We start from the raw sequence: 18,648 nt of genomic DNA on the forward strand, positions 1-18,648 counted from the left end.
TAGGGCTTCGGTCCCACGGCCGCAAGAATAATGCCAGTGCTGGCTGTACTTTTGCTCATGTTCTCGGTAGAAATGTTGCGTATGTGAAGGAGTAACGCAATTCGTTCTAATTGAAAATGAATGGTTCATTCATCTTCAATACCTTAGTACAGAATGTCATATCTATCTGCGGAAACGTAACCCGTAGAAAACAAAAACAAAAAGCGCAGGCTTTTATATTTTTGGATACATGCCTCTATGAGTTCTAGGTTTATAGATTTTTAATGCGATCAAGTCGCATTCAACTTTGATAAATAAAAAGATGAAGGACACATGCACTCTCCTATTTACATTTTTTTTTTAAATTTGTGGACACACATTTTAATATCTCTTTGTGAAAGTGTCTTTTTTATGCATATTGGAAGTGTTATAACGCAGTGCAGCCTTCTAACTGAGCAACGAACCTTGAGGGCTTATTTCTGATGAATCTAGCAGTTCAGCATAAAAATATGAAAAGCGCAACTCCAGCCTTTCAGTCGTCAACTCTGCCTTAAAATGCTTGAATTTCAAAATTTCGTCTTAGGAGTTCTAAGTTTTTTTGTTTTTTTTCAGGTAACATTTAAGTAGCCGTCTGATATTTTTTTTTAAATTGTATTCTAGCAGAACTGGCTTGGTTCTCGTTAAGGCTAATATCTTTGTATTTGTCTTCAAAGTCGCTTAAAATAATGTCACTATGAAGAAATATTTTGAAGCTTGACTATGTACGCGAAAAACGCAATTAAGAGAAAACGAGTCTTGTTTTGAAAGGAAATTTGTTATGAGAATTTTTCTCAGTCCATTCGAGATTACTTTCCACAATTATAATTTTTCAAAAGCTAACTACATAATTTTGCTAAGTACCAAATAATCTTTCAGCTATATCAGACGACGCACACTTGCGTCATCTCTTGCTTGTATGGATAAAGAGTTAGAAGTGACGTTCCCGAAGACGATACAGCTTCGTTACAATGTTGCAGCTTCGGGCGTTTTAACACCGACGGGCTGCTGCGTTGTCATTAGAGCCGCCTAAAGGCCGGTTCTCACATGCAGCGAAGCGCTGATGTAGCGCGTCTTCCATGAGCAACAGTTTTGGCGGGGAGATACAAAGCTGGTGAACTCTCCCGTGAGCACGCGCTTAGCGCGAGGTCAGCGCTATGCTTGTAGCATAAAACATAGAACATAGTTTTATTTCAAGAACATAGGGTATAGTTTTATTTGAAGAAAATACATTTTTGAATCTGCAATAGCGAGCCGGTGAAAGCCTCAAGGGCTTGTGGACCTAGCTCGGCAGGTAGCGATACAAAAGAAAGACACATTGTAGTAAGGTACGGTTTAAAAAAGTGGAATGAGTTGTTTGACGTTCAAAATTTACAGGTTCTCAGAATCACAAAATAAATTTGTAGGGCTAGAAAAAAAAATCTTTGATACACATGAAAAAACAACAACAACAGCATAGCTTTACCTCACAGCTCTAAAATCGGTAATGCCTTCCTGAGCTTTTGCCGCGAAGTTATGGATTGAAAGGATTCCGGTAAGCTGTTAAATATTTGCGGAACGTAATACACTCTCGTGCGCTCACCATACTTCGTTCTGACCCGCGGCATTTGGAAACGAAGCGATGGCCTCATCGGTCGCTGCACAATGTAGGCTGTAACAAAACTAGAATTTCAGAAATGGCGAAGCACGACAGTTTCCCTAAAAATACCCCAAAAAGATTGTAGACGGAGCTCTTGAAATATACACGCGCTTGAGACATGTGGCCTGTCAAACGAAACACTTTTCAAAATACCTCTTAGCAGGGAGGTAAAGGTGGTTGAGGAGGAGTGGAAAAACCTGTGCGCGGACATCTGTGGTCCCGAGTGAAAGATCGCAAAGGAGCGCGACAGAACACGAAAGAAAGAAATCAATGTTGCTCGAATCCGCTTATTTGGTTTAGTTTTGCGTTGACGCGAGGCCGTACATCTGCGCTTTATGCAAAAAGAAAGCTTCGAAAGGAACCCGAATATCTTTCCACCGGTAAGTACGTGGATTTGTTGAAGTTCATGAAACTGCTCTAAATTATGTAATTATATTTGTAAAATCAAAGGCGGTTGGTAACCATGTGTGAGACCCCAAAGGTCTGCCTCCATGCTCCGCTGCTTGTGGCAGCCAGAATACATGTGAAAATTGTGGAAATTTTCCTCTAGGGTTAGTATATATGATCTCTACGGCTTGTAGCGTTCCGCTACATGTGTGAACAGGCCTTTACGCTACCTTCCGTAGGTGCTGGCCATGACTCGGCAAATAAATCTTCCCATACTTTTTTTTAGGGGCGAAGCTCCTTAGGGTCTAGCCTTGTCCGTCCGGCGTCCGTGCTCACATCGATTGCCATCCCATCTGGTTTCTTAAAAAAGAAAAAAAAAATATTTGCGCAGTCGACAGGATTTGAACCTGTGCGGGGAGACCCCAATGAATTTCCAGTCCATCGCCTTAACCACTCGGCCACGACTGCGGGACGAGTAGGGGGCTCTGAGATGTACTAGTAACTCAAGAGCTGGGGTTTCTGTCATGGATGAAACGTTGCATGTAGCAGCTCAACGACTATACCGGAGAGGGCGCTGCGGTCAAATGCGTATATAATCGCGTTAAACTGTGCATGCATTGGCTCAACGTTTATAGACGAGAGGGCGCTGCGGTCAAATGCTCAAATGCGTATATAACCACGTTCCGTACCACACATTGTCTTTCTGACATGGACCGTTGACTTAAGCGGTGGAGATGCGTTCCCACGGCTTTTAGCGCTAGAACTACCACTGGCTCTGCATTTCACCGACCATAAAGCAGTAATAATGAAGTCGAAACACAACCGAGAATTCAGCACTACCTATGAGCAATAAAAATAATCAGCACCATCAGCACTACCTATGAACAAAATCACTATCATCAGCACAACCAGAGCTGCGCCCCAATCGACATCATTCACCAAGTGGAGATGCGGTCATTTTTTTGACAACGGATATTATTGGTGTCGCCCATCTGGAATGCCCGACTGGCTCTAAAATGCCCTGCTTGACCAACTTGTCTAGGGCCTCGTCCATTCTTGGAAGCATGGCAAAAGGAACTGAACGTGGTTTGAAGAGCTTCGGCTGGGCCGTTGGTACCACTGCCACCTTTACTGGCAGTCCCTTGCTTTTTCCTAATCCAGGCTGGAAAACCTTGGCGTGCTTCCGCAGCACAGCTGCTGTCAACGGGCTTTGGCTATTCGTCATTGCCTCTAGCTGGTTGACCTTCAGCTTAACTCCGAGAGCCTTGAGCCAGTCACGGCCTAGCAAGCCGGCGCCTGCTCCTTTGACCACAACAAGACACAGTCTTTCTTAGCGCGCTTTGTAGTTGACGTCAACCGTTGCGGAGCCCAGCATTTTCAGTTCTTGCTCGTTGTACGTGCGAAGTCGCAAATCCCTCGGCTGAAGCTTGCACTTCGAAAGGCACAGCCGGCACATAGATTTTTTTTTTTTTTTTGAGTTTCTACCAGTGATTTCGAGTTTTGTTCCAAATAAGCTGGAGGATGTATTCGTGCCATGCGTGTTCGTGAAAAAGGCGAACTTGACTATATAAAAAGGAAAAGGTATTAAAAAAAATAATACAGAGAGCATCGTTTATTGTGCAGAATAGCTACGTTTTGCGTGATAGCTATGGCGTGACATCCACAGTCTGTTCTGTACATTGAGACGAAGGCTTTATTATATCTATTTTTCATTTTACAGATAAAAAACAGTTTTGCATTTACGTTGTTTCGGTGTACTTATTTACCGATTATGCCGTCATCAACATACCTATTCAACAAGGTCATGCAACACTAACTTCTTACGTGCATCTTATGGTGTTTGTCATATGGTGGTGGAAAAGGTGGCACGCGACCTCAAGGAAGTAAATACTTTATTAGCAGTTCACATATCACATATTGTTTGCATCATCTTTCTAGCGCTCCAGTAATTTTTTTTTCATCGTACGAATGAAGTCTCAACAATACCTTTAGAGATTGCTATAAAATGCTCAATGGGCCGATTTCTGTTAATACCTTCTTGCCTTTTAGCCCTGAAATGCAACGTGGCACGGTTGCCTGCAAACAGATGATACTGCGCTATGTCGGCTTGTATCGCGAGATACATCTCGCTCGTACGATCGCCACACCTCCCCTGCATCATTCAGTTCGATTGGCCTCTTGGTCGGTTCAATAAGCCAATTTTTCTCTCGTTGATGCCACGCGCAGTGTGAGCGCCGCTCGGCGAAACTTGATAGCGGCTTGTAGTATATTTTCTCGATGGAGTTTAGTCTTCAGCGTACATGCGCTTGTGAACATAAACTTATAGACAGTGAAAAGTTAAGAAAAAAATAAGTTGAATAATACTTGATATTAATGTGGTATGATGTGAGTAGTCGTAAAATAACTCTGAGCAAAATCATATTTTAAATTGTGATATCATAAAACCGGTTTCGTTCAGAACGCCGGCAGTAACAAACGGATCCGTTTAAAATAAATTAGCAATTTCGATGAACGTAAAAATGCGCCGCACTAGTGAACGTCTTAACGTATATTCTTCTTCTTATTATTATTATCATTATAAGCATCATCATCATCATCATAATCACCATCATTATCATCACCGAAGTGTGCCAGCACAGAGTCCAATAGTTGATTCCTGAAAACTGAAATAAATACTGTGGGGATATCCAAGTGTTCCATTTTAATTCAAACATATTTATTACAAGATATTCGTAAAAAAATTGCACTAATACGGTTCGTGCAGGTGAGTTATACGGCCGGGGGTGGGCATTATGTTGGTGGCTAATCTTTGCGATAAGTAGGCTGATTAATTACAATTCTTTAATTAACTTTTTACTCAGTGAAAATAGACATATGGTTTTAATTAGAAGCTTCAACTGAGCGTCATCGAAAGCCACTAAATCAACTTTTTTCAGAACGACTCTAAGCTCATCGGAAACTCGAGGGTGCACCAAATTTACCACTTGTGTAGCAGGCGCAAAGCTAGCAGTGGGCGAACGCGATGATTATCGAACCATCCGCGTTTGCCAGTGGCTCCCTTCTGGTAAGGTGCTGCAAAGTAGCAGTTGCTAAATACCCTCGGTTGAAAAATGTGTAAACTTTAAAATGATAGTTTTTTAAGCGACTGTAGACTGCTATTAAGCTCTCGTGCAGTGTCCCAATCTGGAGAGGCAGAAAAAGGTTTTACTCTTCGATAGTTTTGTTCGTGACTATACCGGCCGAGTTCCTTGTAGCACATCATACTATGATGCGCTAAAAGAAAATCCCCTGCTAGATCATAACGATATCAGAACACTGGAGTTACTGGCTTCCTATGATTAGACTATAGCTAAACATATCAGGAATTCCAGAGTTCTGTACAGAACGGCGTGCGTGGCACGAGCTCGATCGCATAGCTTAGAAGATACCTTCTTGACCTAAGTTCTTGCGCGCAACACAAGACCCGGGAAAAACAACAACGTAGAAATGTGGTTTAATAAAACGTCTAAAATGTGCTATGGTTACAATGGGATTTGGGGAGAAGAAGAACGATTGAAATCTCTACTTAAAAAAAGGTAAAGGTGCGCATACAAAATTATTAACTGTTCACAGCGAATTATAAATTGCATTCTTCATACAATTTTGCATTCCACGTTCGCATCGGTATGTTACTAAAGGTTCTACATGACTACAAACTCACTTGCTAGCACTTTTGGTTTTGGTAGCATTTCTGCACGCATCTGTGCCTTTATATTTATGTATACAGAAAAGAAAGACGACACATTCGATTTGCCAAACCAGAAAAATGACGGTTCTGTACCATTAATAATTCACGTAAGAAACATCGGGTCCTTCATTAAAGGCTCCAAGATAAAGGGAAAGACGCTGCCGCGGTAACCCTGAGCAGAATGACAGCGCGAAACTCGGAGGAGCTGAGCCACGTCCCGCGGCTGCCGAGAAGTACACCGACGCGAAGGAGAAACGCCGGTGTCGTGCGCAAACATTTATGCTCGCAAAAGACGTGCATCGCCGCCCTGGTGGTTAAAGGGATACTGAACCAAATAATTTAGTGTCCATAATAAGTGGCGCACGTTCTTTCCACGAGCCAGCAGCCGCCTTTGTGCGCGAGCACACGCAACGAAAATGACGTCAAAGACCTCCATTCGCGCTTAAGAGGACAGTGAAATGCATGGGCTTCGAGCCAAAGGAGAATGAAGACTGGCTTTTCATCTCTACGCGTGAAAGCTACGTGATTGTTAGACCAATTAATCGCTTACCTTTTACACCAGACACTACTGTGTAGATGAGAAACTTGTCTTTATTTATACTTTGGTCCGAAGCCCATACATTTCACTGTCATCTTAACCGCGACTGGAGGCCTTTGACGTCAATTTCGTTGCGTGTGCTCGCGCACACCGGCGGCTGCTGGCTCGTGGAAAGAACGTGCGCCACTTATTGTGGACACTAAATTCCATGGTTCAGTATTAACTAATGCCTTGTTCAAGATGGTACCCGTCGGTCCGCAGCCTAATGCTGGTCACTAGGAAGAAATACGCTTGATGCAGAATCTGCAGACTGTCTTTTGTATGGTGCACGAGCAGTGTGGCCGTGGCTTAATGTCAGTGTGCTTCGCGCCGTGGGTCTCGCACAGCTTTGATCAGCAGGGTAACAGGAGCAACTCTATTCCAAGGAAGGCACCTGTCAGTGCACCGTCTTTTTTTTTTTTTTTTTTTAAAGAAGACGAGGAAAGAAAAGCAATATTGCTCGGCAGTGGAAAATAGAGTAATAACGTACCGAGCTGTCTCGGGGTGCCCGTAAACGACTCGTCGTCCGTGGTTCTTGCTGAAGGCAGCGGGTCGTTTTTTTTCGTCGGGTGACTACCGCGTAAAGAAAGTCCGACGGAAAAATGAGGGGGTCCCCCCGGACGGTGACCGGCGGCGGTCCGCGCTTTCCTCGTCGCCTTTACGACCGCGGACGTGTGTCCCGCGTGAGCCTTTTATTTCCGCACATTGGAGCCCCCCCCCCCCCCCCCCCCGCCTTCGAGACGCATCAGCGTTTACCTTGCTCGGCAGAACACACCCGCTCGAGTCCGCCTATTTCGCGAGCCAGTGAGCGTAAAAAAATAAAATAATAAATAAAAAAAGTGCAAGAAAGCGAATACAAGTTGCGGTGGCGATCATAAAAAGAAAGAGATCGCAACGAGCCACTTTCCCCTGTCTGCCCATCCTTTTGTCTCTCCGTGTTCTTTTTTAGTGTTCTTTTTTTTTCTGTATTGTTGGTTGTTAGATTTGGCATGTGTCGCATTCCAGTCCCACTTTGACACGCTTTGCTCTGAGCGTTTGTCTTACAACGGCGCACTGGGTCCTATTGTCGATGTGTCGAACGATCGCTTCCTTACCGCGCGGCCCGTTTCTGCGTGACGGATAAGGGAGGCTTCCGGAACAATCGGAATAAGCGCTTTGGGGTAGTGGGCGCCGATAAATTATGCCGGCTCCTCGCTGTCGTCGTCCTCGGTGCCGGTGCTTCGAGCGGGCGCCGCTGCACGAAGCGCGGGGCCCAAAGGCGGTTTGAGACGGCGCCAGCGAAGATGTTCGGTGCTGCATCGACGGAAATCGATTGACGGCCACGCTTTTGGAGTGACCGACTTTGCTCTCCGCTCCACGACGACCCTACAATCGTCGTGCTGCGCCTCCCGCTATCGTACGGGAAGCGAGCAGTCGTTTATCGAAGTGTTTGGGGGAGCCGCGATGGACGCGTGTTCTGTGCTGTGACTTGGACGAATAGCGCGGTTGATTACGTGACTTGTTCGGCCTGCAAGTTCGCCTGCCCGTTGCGCGCCTCGTGTCTTTGTTTACCCGCCGGATGCACCCACGTGCTTTTTGTCTCTCCCCGATCTCAGCCAATGACGACGCGCGATAAGCTACCTCGTCATCGCGCGTCCTCCGCGTTCTGTTGCAGCAAAGACTCGTTTTGGAGCACTTGCTCGCCGTACAACTTTCCTAGTTTGTGCGTCTCTCTCCACCTTGCTTGATACTTGGAAGCTTTCGACGGTGCCTAAAGTTGCGTGTGAAGTTTTTCTGGTCATCTACGTGGTTACTCGCATAGACACCAGAGAGCTATTCGCACCGTCCAAGTTCGATGTTTTTACGTACCAGAAGACTTCTATTTTGTGACAACGCAAGATTTTAAGTAGAAGCTCCGCCCCAGCGCGAGCTTATTGTGCATTCGGGAACACTTCAGCTCAGTCGCGGAGCCAAAGCAAGACGAAAGACGACGAGCGCGCGCTGGATGCGGAGCTTTCAGACGGGCTTCTGCAGATATCACGTGGCAGCATGCCAAAAACATCCTGGAGGATATTCGCAACTTTCAAGGCCTACAAAGGGTGCACTTGTTCCTATCAAGATGGCTGTCATTTGAATGTTCCTCGTGGAACAGCTTTACGAGGTTGGGTTTGCGACGCGTGAGTAATTATAATTATGTGAAACACCAGCGATAGAAGAGCCTCACCTCATAATTCCACGCAAGGAAGTTGTAAGCAAGCATCTTCAAGGCCTGTTTACACATGCAGCGGAGCACTACAAGCATAGCGCTGACCTCGCGCTAAGCGCGTGCTGACGGGAGTGTTCACCAGCTTTGTATCGCACCGTCAAAACTGTTGCTCATGGCTGACGCGTAGCTTACGACATGTGAGCAGGGCTACATCAGCTCTTCGCTGCATGTGTGAACCGGCCTTCATTCTGAAACCGATCATCCCGAAGCTGGGGAACGCGATTCTCACACCGCGGTACCACCATCGTTGAATGTTGTTAATATATCTGGCGCTCAGTCGTTTTCTGGAGTCCTAATCGATCAGCATGGTTGCGTCCAGGTTGTGCTGTCAATTCGTTATCAAATGAGTTGTGGGGACGTTTATTTAGTGTGCTTGAAAGTATACATTAAGTCGTGTTGATGCATTATCTTGACAATTGGGCCTGGTCAGAACTATACAACAGAACTGGCGCCTGTTAGCGTGCTTCTCACAGCAGTGATGTCGCCAATGCCGAACCAGTATAGAAAGACGCCTGACCGGATCAAATCCGGTATGATGAGTGGCTAAAAACCACTGTGGTAAAAAAACTCGTATCAGAGCACATCACTACACGTGCTATCGTGGTGGCTTGTCCTTTATGACTATATTAATATACTATAATAACCCTCCCATGCGCAGCATCGAACCATGCCTGAAGCCTGGAGCAGTATACATACAACATGTACATATAGGTAGCCCGCATATTTCCGAGTTGGACGCAGTTATTGATCAGCGCGTGTTGAGTAGCGAATAAAAAATTATGAGTGAATGAATGAATAAATGCTCTAATGTTTCTTCTCCCGATCGAATGCTGTGTTGTGGGGCTTATCGGGCCTTGTATTTCTAAACCAAATGTTCTAAAACGTGGTTCCGTCTTCGCGCACACCACCCTGCTTTCGGTGGTGTGCGCGACGCTGGCGCTACGTTGAATAATAATTTTATAACCTGATTTGTAGATTTTTGCTCGCACTTTCTATCCGATGTTCTCTTTTTCTTTTTTGTTCTTCTCCTCTTTATTTGACTTCGATTGTTCAGAGTAAGCCGATTAGCATCTTTACGCGACGTCGGTTTGTCGATACTGCGCATTCGTCGATGAGGGGGACCCTGCATGATCGTCCCCCGCTGGGGCTTATCGGCTCAGGCGCTTCGTTCATCTACGGCGTACGGTGCGCGCGGGTTGAAACGCCGAACTCGAAATCGAAGTAGTACGCCCGTGTGCGCCGGGCGAACGTCAATAAAGCAACGTAAAACGATGCGAGATTGATAGGCCCGTGGTGCCATTAACGACGACCCCCGATACGGGAAAGCCTCTGGTCTTTCGTAGTTGCGAGACGGCGGACTTGGTTCGGACGGATCTGTTTGCATTCGGATGAGGCTTATCGCGTTTCGAAAGTCCCCGGCACGGACGACACGGTGTTTGCCTTCGGTCCGTTCGGCGCTCGGCAGTTCGACCCGGCTTAATGCGGACCCCGGCGTGGGAGCCCTGACAGACGGCCTTGTCTCGCGATGGTCTGCGACTCTTCGTCACTCATCATCCCGTTTGGCGCATGCGTGGTTGTATGTCCGGTGACTTGCGTCAGAGATCGCCTTTGGTTCGATTTGGTTGGTTTGAAGGTGCGATCGACGCAGCAAAGTCAAGGAATAACATTGTTGCGCAGATGCGGACTTTAAAAGGAAAAAGGGGTGAGGGGGGGGGGGGGCGGGGGGGGGGGGGGGGGGGGGCGAGGACGACGACGACTACTGTCAACGCTCCAAGGGCGACTTTCGTATGCAAAAAAAAGGCAAACACCCGTTTTCTTTTTAGAAAGTAGCTTTGTGTGTGTGTGTGTGTGTGTGTAAATGGCAGTTATCTTCCGTGACGTCACATCCGTTCGTGACATTAAATTTGTTGGTGACGTTACTTTTTTTTGCAGTTTGTACAGTTTGTAGACTTCTTCCGAGTCAATATAACGTCCCCCCCCCCCCCCCCCCCCCCCCCCCCCCGCCTCTGCCTCCAAGCCTGACCTCTAAATCCGCCCCTGTGAAGGGGCGGATTTAGCTGTAAAGGCTATCTATAGACTGGAGCAGTAGCTCCAGTCTATAGAGTGTGTCCAGTCGTCCAACAATGATCCACCAGTTCAATTTTTGATCTTGTGGCATGTGCTGCCTTCTCCACGTCTCTTCCGTGCTCTTTGAGGCGGGTACTCCGTTTTCGGCCGGTTTCTCCGGTGGAACACTTGTCACAGTCCTGACAGTTCACTTCATATACGGTACCACTTTGCGATTCAGGAGGGGTTGGATCCTTTGGCTTCGAAATGAGGTCGCGACTTCTGTTGTCGTAGTTGCTCTTTTGGCGAGCCCGCTCACGAGGACCTTCGGACGACTGGCCTGACATGATCAAATCCATCGTCGTTCTGTAGTGTCGCTTGTTTAGCATCTCGCATGGGGGTAGTCCCGTCGTAGAGTGTGGTGTCGCCCTATACTTGAGGAGGAACTGTCTCGGTCCTTCCTTTTCCTCCCTCTTCTTGGATTTCCGCAAGACAGACTTTAGTGTCTCCGATGACGATTATATAATCCAGGTAGCATGCCACGCTTTCCAAGCCAGCGGTTACTTGTTCCATGGTTCGCTCGAAGATGGCATGATGATATGCCATCTTCGATGATGATAGTTTAACCCTTTCGGCCTTTCGGCATATCATCATCTTCGATGATGATATGCCGAAAGGCGTCTGGTTAAACTGCAACAATCCCTGGTGAGTGTTTATGACGAGATATTTCTTTGTATCCTCCTCCAGCTCCATCTGAAGATATGCCTCCGACAGATCCAGTTTCGAGAACTTCCGCCCTCCGTTGAGGTCAAGAAAAGTTCCTCAGGTCGTGGGAGCGGGTACTGCGTGACGTGTAACTGAGGATTGACAGTCACGCTGAAATCTCCGCATACCCTCACGGATCCACTGGTCTTCGGGACAACAACGATCGGAGCGGCCCACTGCGCTGTTTTACTGGAGTCAATACGCCGTTGTCTACTTGTCTCTTCAAGTCTGACTCTGCCGCTTTGCGCAATGCAAGCGGTAGTGGTTTTGGCCGCATGAACTTCGGGATGACATTCTCTCTGAAGTTGAGCCTTGATCTTTGTGCACCGACCAAATTCGTTTTTGAATAGTACTGCGTACCTAGTCAGCAGCGTCTTGAGGCTCTCTTCTGTTTTCACAAGAGCGACGAACAAGTTGTTGAGATCCAAATTCAGAGCTCTCACCCAGATCCTCCCCAACAAGTTGACTTGGCTTGTGTTAGTGAAAATAGCCTCTAGACTGTACTTCTTGCCTTCACATTCAACCTGAAGTTCACATTGGCCCTTGACCTTGATGACCTCCTTGCTGAAACTTTGCAGTTTACGGAGTTTCGTTCAGTTTCGGTTTTCCGAGGCGATGCCAAGTCTGAATGTCCAGTAAGGTGACTTGTGAACTCGTGTCTATTTGGAGTTCCACTCGCTTGCCTTCAATCTGGCATTCCAAAAACTTTCCATATCGATCGAAAGCGTACTGAACCCTGGTGATTACTTGCACCGTCCTTTTCCTTGTTGATCGGGATTTGCCAGACTGTCCTTCCCTGCACATCTTGGCAATGTGCCCCTTGGTTCCACAAGCTATGCAATCTTTGGACCTGAACCGGCACTTGTCTTCGACATGGTTTGTATGCCCGCGACGGAAACATTTTCTTACATACCTCTGTAGATCTGTCACCTAGCTGACTGCGATGGGTGATTCTGTGGCACTTCTCAATTGACGGGACTCTTCTTCCGCTCGAAGAAAGCTTTCCGACAATCTGAGTGCAATGTCGATGGATAACTCTTGGTCTTGGACGAGACGTGCCCTCAAGCGTTGATCTCGGAGTCCAATTATCAGAGCAGTGAGCAACGAACGTGCGCGAGCATCGACTTCGCTCTCATACTCGCTGTTGCAAATGACTGATCGTAGTCGTGCTAGGAATTCGGCTGGTGTCTCACGTTCATCCTGGCGTGTTGAAAACTACTTCACTTGTTCAAATTCCTTAAAACGCTTCGGAGAAAAATTAGTGTCCAGTGTTTTTGTCAATTCCGCATACGGAACTTCACTGACCTGCCTCGGTTGAACCAGAGAGTGCAGCAGCTTGAACGTCTTGGACCCCAGAGATGCAATCAGAAAGTTCCTTTTTGTGGCATCATCTGTCGTTCCGACGATGTCCAGAGATGCTTGGAACCTTATTTCGTATAAGTTCCAGTCCTCTTTTTCCGGGTTGAATGGTCCTGGTCCCATGAACCGGAAGACGTTCGAGGTTGCTCGCTGCGATGTCTCGCCCGATGCGTTCATCATCTTGAGCCGTTCTCCAGGAATTCTCCAGGAACCCTCGTCGCCAATTTGTAGCGGATTGGACACGGACCCGTATGGCAGAATAAATGCACTTTACTTTGGGCCTGAGAACTGCACCGCGAAGACCGTTCTTCATACGCGCCAGGATCCGAATCTCCCGATTCACGGGAGCCCAGGGGTGCTATGTTGCGCTTTTTGGACTCCCAGGAGACTAGGGAGAAGGAAGTGACGTCAACGACACAGCAAACGCAGATTGGGTGTTGATTTCGTTTTCTTCTGTCAACATCCAATCTGCGTTTGCTCTAGTCGTTGACGTCACTTCCTTCTTCCAAGTCTCCTGGGAGTCCAAAAAGCGCAACATAGCACCCCAGCACGCTGCCATGTCTCGAGTCTTTCTCGTCTTCTACGCTACTACAATAGTCACCACGCCTGCTTTGTAATTGTTAGTCGCTTTTGTTCTTCCTTGCTGCATCTGTTTGCGCGTGGTTTCAATAAAACCTTGTGGATAACCGCGCCTGAAAAGGAATCCGACAGCAGTCTGAACTTCCGATGCTCGTAACTCGAAATTTTTAGGAAATATTCTGATCGGCTAACTAAAGTTCTTACAACAGCTCGCTTATGTTCCACAGGGTGGTTAGAATTGAAACTCAAAAAAGTTACTAACATAACAAGGTTTACGATACACGGTGGTTTCAATATGACCGGTGTCACTTCGGCATACAGTTACGCCCCAAAAATGTACCGTGCTATTTTGTTCTACTTCTCGCGTGAACTGTGCAGTGCTGTTTTGGGTTGCATGGAAATCGTAGACGTGATATTTATTGAAAATAACGTCGACAGAATTTTACAGGGCATGCTTTCACTTCTAACGCGGTTTGCTCTACCTGTTGCATCACGAGAAAAGAAAAAAAAATAAAGAGTAAAAAGCTAAAAATTAAAAAAGAGACGAAACGTCTACTTATAAATTGTTGGTATTGTTATACAAGTCGGAGGTATTTGTTTTTAATACCGAGGAAGCATGTGAAATTGCAAACCTGCCAAAGCCACCTTCACGCGCATTCTGCACGGGCTTGAACGCAGGGGCCCTCCTTAAAATGCGTTTTCTTGCGACCACCTGCTAGCCGCAAAAGACGATTTTCTTTTTATACCTTGTCTCTGACAGGTGCGCGCTTAATTGCCACACACTGTCACATGTTTCAAGTTGACGTGACTTCTAAGATGTAGTAAAAGCGAAAAACAAAAGTTTGTTTTTACAGACGTGATGTCCCGAAAGAAAGTCGTGCTGTCCTGTTTACCACGCGACGGCCTTGAAACTTTATTACGTGATTCCTACTTCCTCCTAGATCTGAATCTGCGGGCTAACAAAGTTCGAGGTGCGCAGCAACAAAGTGGAGACACCATTCTGCATAACGAAACCCAACGCGACCCCGTTCGTTGGCACGTTCATGCGCGAACTAAGACGAGGGTGATCCTGTGTCGGTGCGGCTTGAGGGGTTGTGTTGTGTTCCGCCGTTATGTATGGAAATAATTACATATGTCTTTGTTTATTTACATATAACGATACTTCGTGCGAGCCAATGTACTGCAATCGCTGCTAAAAAAGAAACAAAAAAAACTTGCGCGTTTTTTTAAAAATTATTTTTGGACGTATATACGTTTGGAAGATATAGCGTTCTGTTTTGCTTCACCCTGGAAGTCCGTTTCTTGACGCTACGTGCTGTCAGTAACATAGACCCTTTGCAAAAGCCCCAAAAGCCCGCGAGCGACGCGCAACCAATAATGGGAGTCCTCGGTACGCACCTCCCATCCTCTCTCCTCCCGCTACCACGTGGCATACGTGGGCAGGCACTGATTGGTTACCAAAGCAACAACGTTCGAGATCGAGTTGGACCGTGGGACGAGCGCACGGAAACGGGAGAGAGGGTATCGCGTTGGGTCGGTTGGGTGCATTGCGAGGCATCCCTCTCCTTTGCACCGTCTCCGTCGTCTGATGCGCCAACGCTTTGTTGAGCCCACGGCCTCTAAACCCGCCAAACACAAAGTTGGAGTCGAAGTTGACGGAGCGCACCGATTGGCCTATCCCGACAATGACTTCGCGCTTTTTTCGCCGACGGCCAATCAGCGTGCTCCGCGAACTTTCGGCTCCAACTTTGTGTAGGACGAGGTTAAGGCCCCGTATCAAGCCTATTCGAACGGTGCCACGGTTGCGGTGCAAAATAATTGGATTCAGTTACACTACAAGACGTTTTACGACGAATAACGTATTCAAATAAGTGAATAGCTTCACCTGTCGCGATGCGTTTACGCTGCCACAGATACGGCACGCCGCCAACGACGTTTCGGTGGATGGGCGGGATTGCGGATGGCTGCGACGCTACTGGCGGTAGCTGCCGCGACGAGAAAGTTCGTGACCTGTACCGAGGGTTCCCAAACTTCCTTGCCGTCGTGGTAGTGTAAGTTTTGCAACAGGTCTATTATGCAATCTATAACGTAAGAAGCTCAGCGCTTATTTTTACTGCGGCAAAAACACGTCAACGAAAGCCTAGTTTCTTACCTACTAGAAAACGGTTCAATTAGTCTATGGGCGTGCACGCAACAACCTCCTTAGGATCTTCACTCAAGGAATCAAAAATAAAAACGAAGGCCAAAATGTTTTTTTTTTCGTCTTTGTGCATTTGTTTACACGGTTTTTGTTTAATCGCAGCAATCGGCGAAGGAACACCAATTATCGTCGGGGTTCGCGCACCAGCGGTGTCACGGTAAATGTTTGAGCTTGGCATTCCTTTATTTCGAACGCGTAGAGAATATCTTGCCAGCAAAGCAAAAACAATGGGGGAAATTAAAAATTCCGCGACTCAAATGACCGGCGCGAGCGAATTTCGCCGCCCTTGTGTGCATGAAAAGCAATCGAGTCCCACGAGCGTCGAGACGAGCAGTCGCGAATTAAATACGGCGGCCAAGCGATGTGGATTATGAAAAACAAATAAATAAAATAACATGGATCTAAAAATAAAAACGAGTTAAATTGAGCGTGCCCCGATGACGACGTCTTTCTTGCTTCGCGTCCTCATCATCGTAGAAATCTCGCCTCCTCGATGTCTGTTTTTTTTTTTTTCTTCTCTTTTTTTTTTTTTTTTTTACGCGCTCATTGCTCTGTTTGTCGTTGGCCGTCTTCGTCTGCGGCGATAAATAAGTTATTAAAAAGGAAATGCTCCTACCTCCGAAGAACTTCCAAGAATTTTTCGACGGCTGCTGCTGTTGCTTCCATTTGGCACGCTCGGAACGACGCTGACAGGACGAGCGAGCGGGACTAATTGAAAATCCTGGCTCCCTTTTGTGTTTCTTTTGTCTTACTCGACGAAACTTTCCTCCTACACTTATTGTCTTGTGTAATTGAACGTTCTTTGCCCTGTTCGCGTTTGTTTGTATCCCTCCGCACTCCAACATACTTTTTGTTTTGTGTGGCGTACGTCTGTCCACACGAACAAAAAAGGAATTGAGGGAGCTGCTTGCATCTTATGTCAATATAATAACGGTAAAAGTTTTTATTTATTTAATTTTTTACGGTTCTCTGTTTGAATAGAGCGAGGTGATGGCGAAAATCGCACTGTGAAGAGGGTCGAGGTGAATAATGGAATAGGGAAGAGGTCTCGATAGGAGGACCGGATAAGAGAGGGGCTGACAGAGTGAAAAGTTTGTCTTTGTTTTCATGTGAGTGTTTTCATGTGCATGTTACCATTTGTGTGTTTGCATTGTGTGTGTGAGAGAGGGCGTGTGCACGCGCGAGGGTATGTTTGCCTGGAATGTGTATGTGTCTGTATACGTGTGAGTGTTTCCCTTTGTGCTGTATGTGTATCTGTGCGTGACTGTGCTTCGTTTATGCATGTGTATGTGTTTGTTTTCCCCTGTGCTCATGTGTGTTTGTGTGGGAAGGTGGGTGGGTGAAGGTGCGGGAAAGTGAGGAAAAAGGAACTCCACGGGGAACTAAAAAGCGTGTTGGCTTAACGATAACTGACTCTGAAAGAATAAAACACACATTCGGGACGGGCGACCGCTCTTTCAGCTCGAAACAACATAAATGATTCCAAACACAATCTCCCACCTGTCGGTAAAAAGAAGGAGAAACGAACGTGGGAAGAGGGATAGTAAAGTAAACGAAACGCGTTTTAAAACTATAAGAAAGAAAGAAAGAAAGAAAGAAAGGAAGGAAGAATGATTTGCCGTAAAAAACTACGCTGTCAGATAAGGCTGGATAATGAACATGCAACTAAGCCAGTTATTGTGTCAAAAATTCAATTTCAGTTTTAAAAAATGAAAGCCGTTTACAACTTCCTGTAACGCCGAATTAGAGCGCAGCTCTTGAGGAGGAGGAGGGAAGGGTACTGATTTTTCCGCTAGATTTAGCGGGGAATTTTTTCCGCTGAATCTAGCGGGGAAATTTTTCCGCTAGATTTAGCGGGTAAACTGTTCCGCAGATTTAGCGGGGAAATTTTTCCGCTAGATTTAGCGGGGAAATTTCTCCGCTAGACTTAACGGGGAAATTTCCCCGCTAAATCTAGCAGGGAAATTTTTCGGCTGGATTTAGCGGGGAAATTTTGCCGCTAGAGTTAGCGGGGAATTTTTCCCGCTAGATTTAGCGGGGAATTTTTTCCGCTAGATATAGCGGACAAATTTTTCCGCTAGATTTAGCAGGGAAATTTTTCTGCTAGATTTAGCGGGGAAATTTACCCATAATGCACCGCGCGGGTACGCCGACGGCGACGCCGCTCAAGCCGGAAACGGGCGCCTAAGAGCTGCGCTCTAAAAGAAATAGTGAAGGCGCGGAAACGTCTTTTTGGTATGTATTCATGATGAATAATTCGTGATTTTTCCAGCGTATCTTCTCTGGTGCCCCCCCCCCCCCCCCCCCCCCTATTCTAGTTTGATAGAAAGATGGTGCGCAGCCATGACGGGTACGGGCATGAACGGCGATGGGGTGATACGATTCCCCAGTAGCCCATGATACTTCAACGTGGTGCTCTCGAAGCCGGTGGTTCACCACCAGATACATCTGTGTATGTACTTTGTTGTCAGTGTGATTTTTGAAAATTATTTTAATGCAGGAATTGAACAGGAAACAAGTGAACAGGAGGCTTGCGAAGCGTGTTGCTCGTGTATGGTGACTAATCCCCAAATACTCCTGATCATTAACGCCCCTTTCTTTTTTCTTTTTTTCAGTATTAGAGTGCCGAATTTTAAAGGTTCCATTTAAATGGTAAACATATTTTAATATCGCCATTTTTCTCGTGGGTGTCTTGGGTGCGATCGCTCTGAGCAAGACTCCAGCAAAACGAACGGCACCTAGCGGGAAAACATTGAAACGGTCTGAACAAGTCCCTTCGCGACTTTTGCTCGTCTCTAGTGATTCCGTGATTGCATGTTGTCGGTGGTTGGCGCTATGAAACAGTTTTCCCGGTGACGTTGCCGTTATTGTCGTTTGAACGTGTTGCCCAGTGGTGCTCTTAACGTAACCTATACACAACCGCGTGAGCCAGACATTGTGCCTTTATCCACGTCCATTAGCGCCGTATACTATGGACAGTAAACAGGCGTTCCATCGCTTCCCCGAAGAAGGCTAAACTTCTGGAAGCACGCTTACGCCAAAACACTGCTGCAGGTTTGAAACGTAGTGGATAAATATTGGAGCAAGCAATTTTCGAGCTAATACCAGT

At 46.5% G+C, this 18,648-nt stretch overlaps 1 protein-coding gene and 1 non-coding gene across 2 annotated transcripts in view; one reads left to right on the plus strand and one right to left on the minus strand.

Moving 5' to 3' along the window:
• LOC8039944 (galactosylceramide sulfotransferase) overlaps positions 1–18,648 on the plus strand; it is a 257,354-nt gene that overhangs the window by 73,527 nt on the left and 165,179 nt on the right. The gene's annotated exons all lie outside the window — the stretch shown is intronic.
• On the minus strand, positions 2,428–2,509 carry Trnas-gga. The gene has a single exon. It is a non-coding gene; the product is annotated as a tRNA-Ser (tRNA).

The sequence above is a fragment of the Ixodes scapularis genome, unplaced genomic scaffold (genome assembly GCF_016920785.2).
Source record: "Ixodes scapularis isolate PalLabHiFi unplaced genomic scaffold, ASM1692078v2 PGA_scaffold0__279_contigs__length_252992795, whole genome shotgun sequence".
Taxonomy (NCBI): domain Eukaryota; kingdom Metazoa; phylum Arthropoda; class Arachnida; order Ixodida; family Ixodidae; genus Ixodes; species Ixodes scapularis.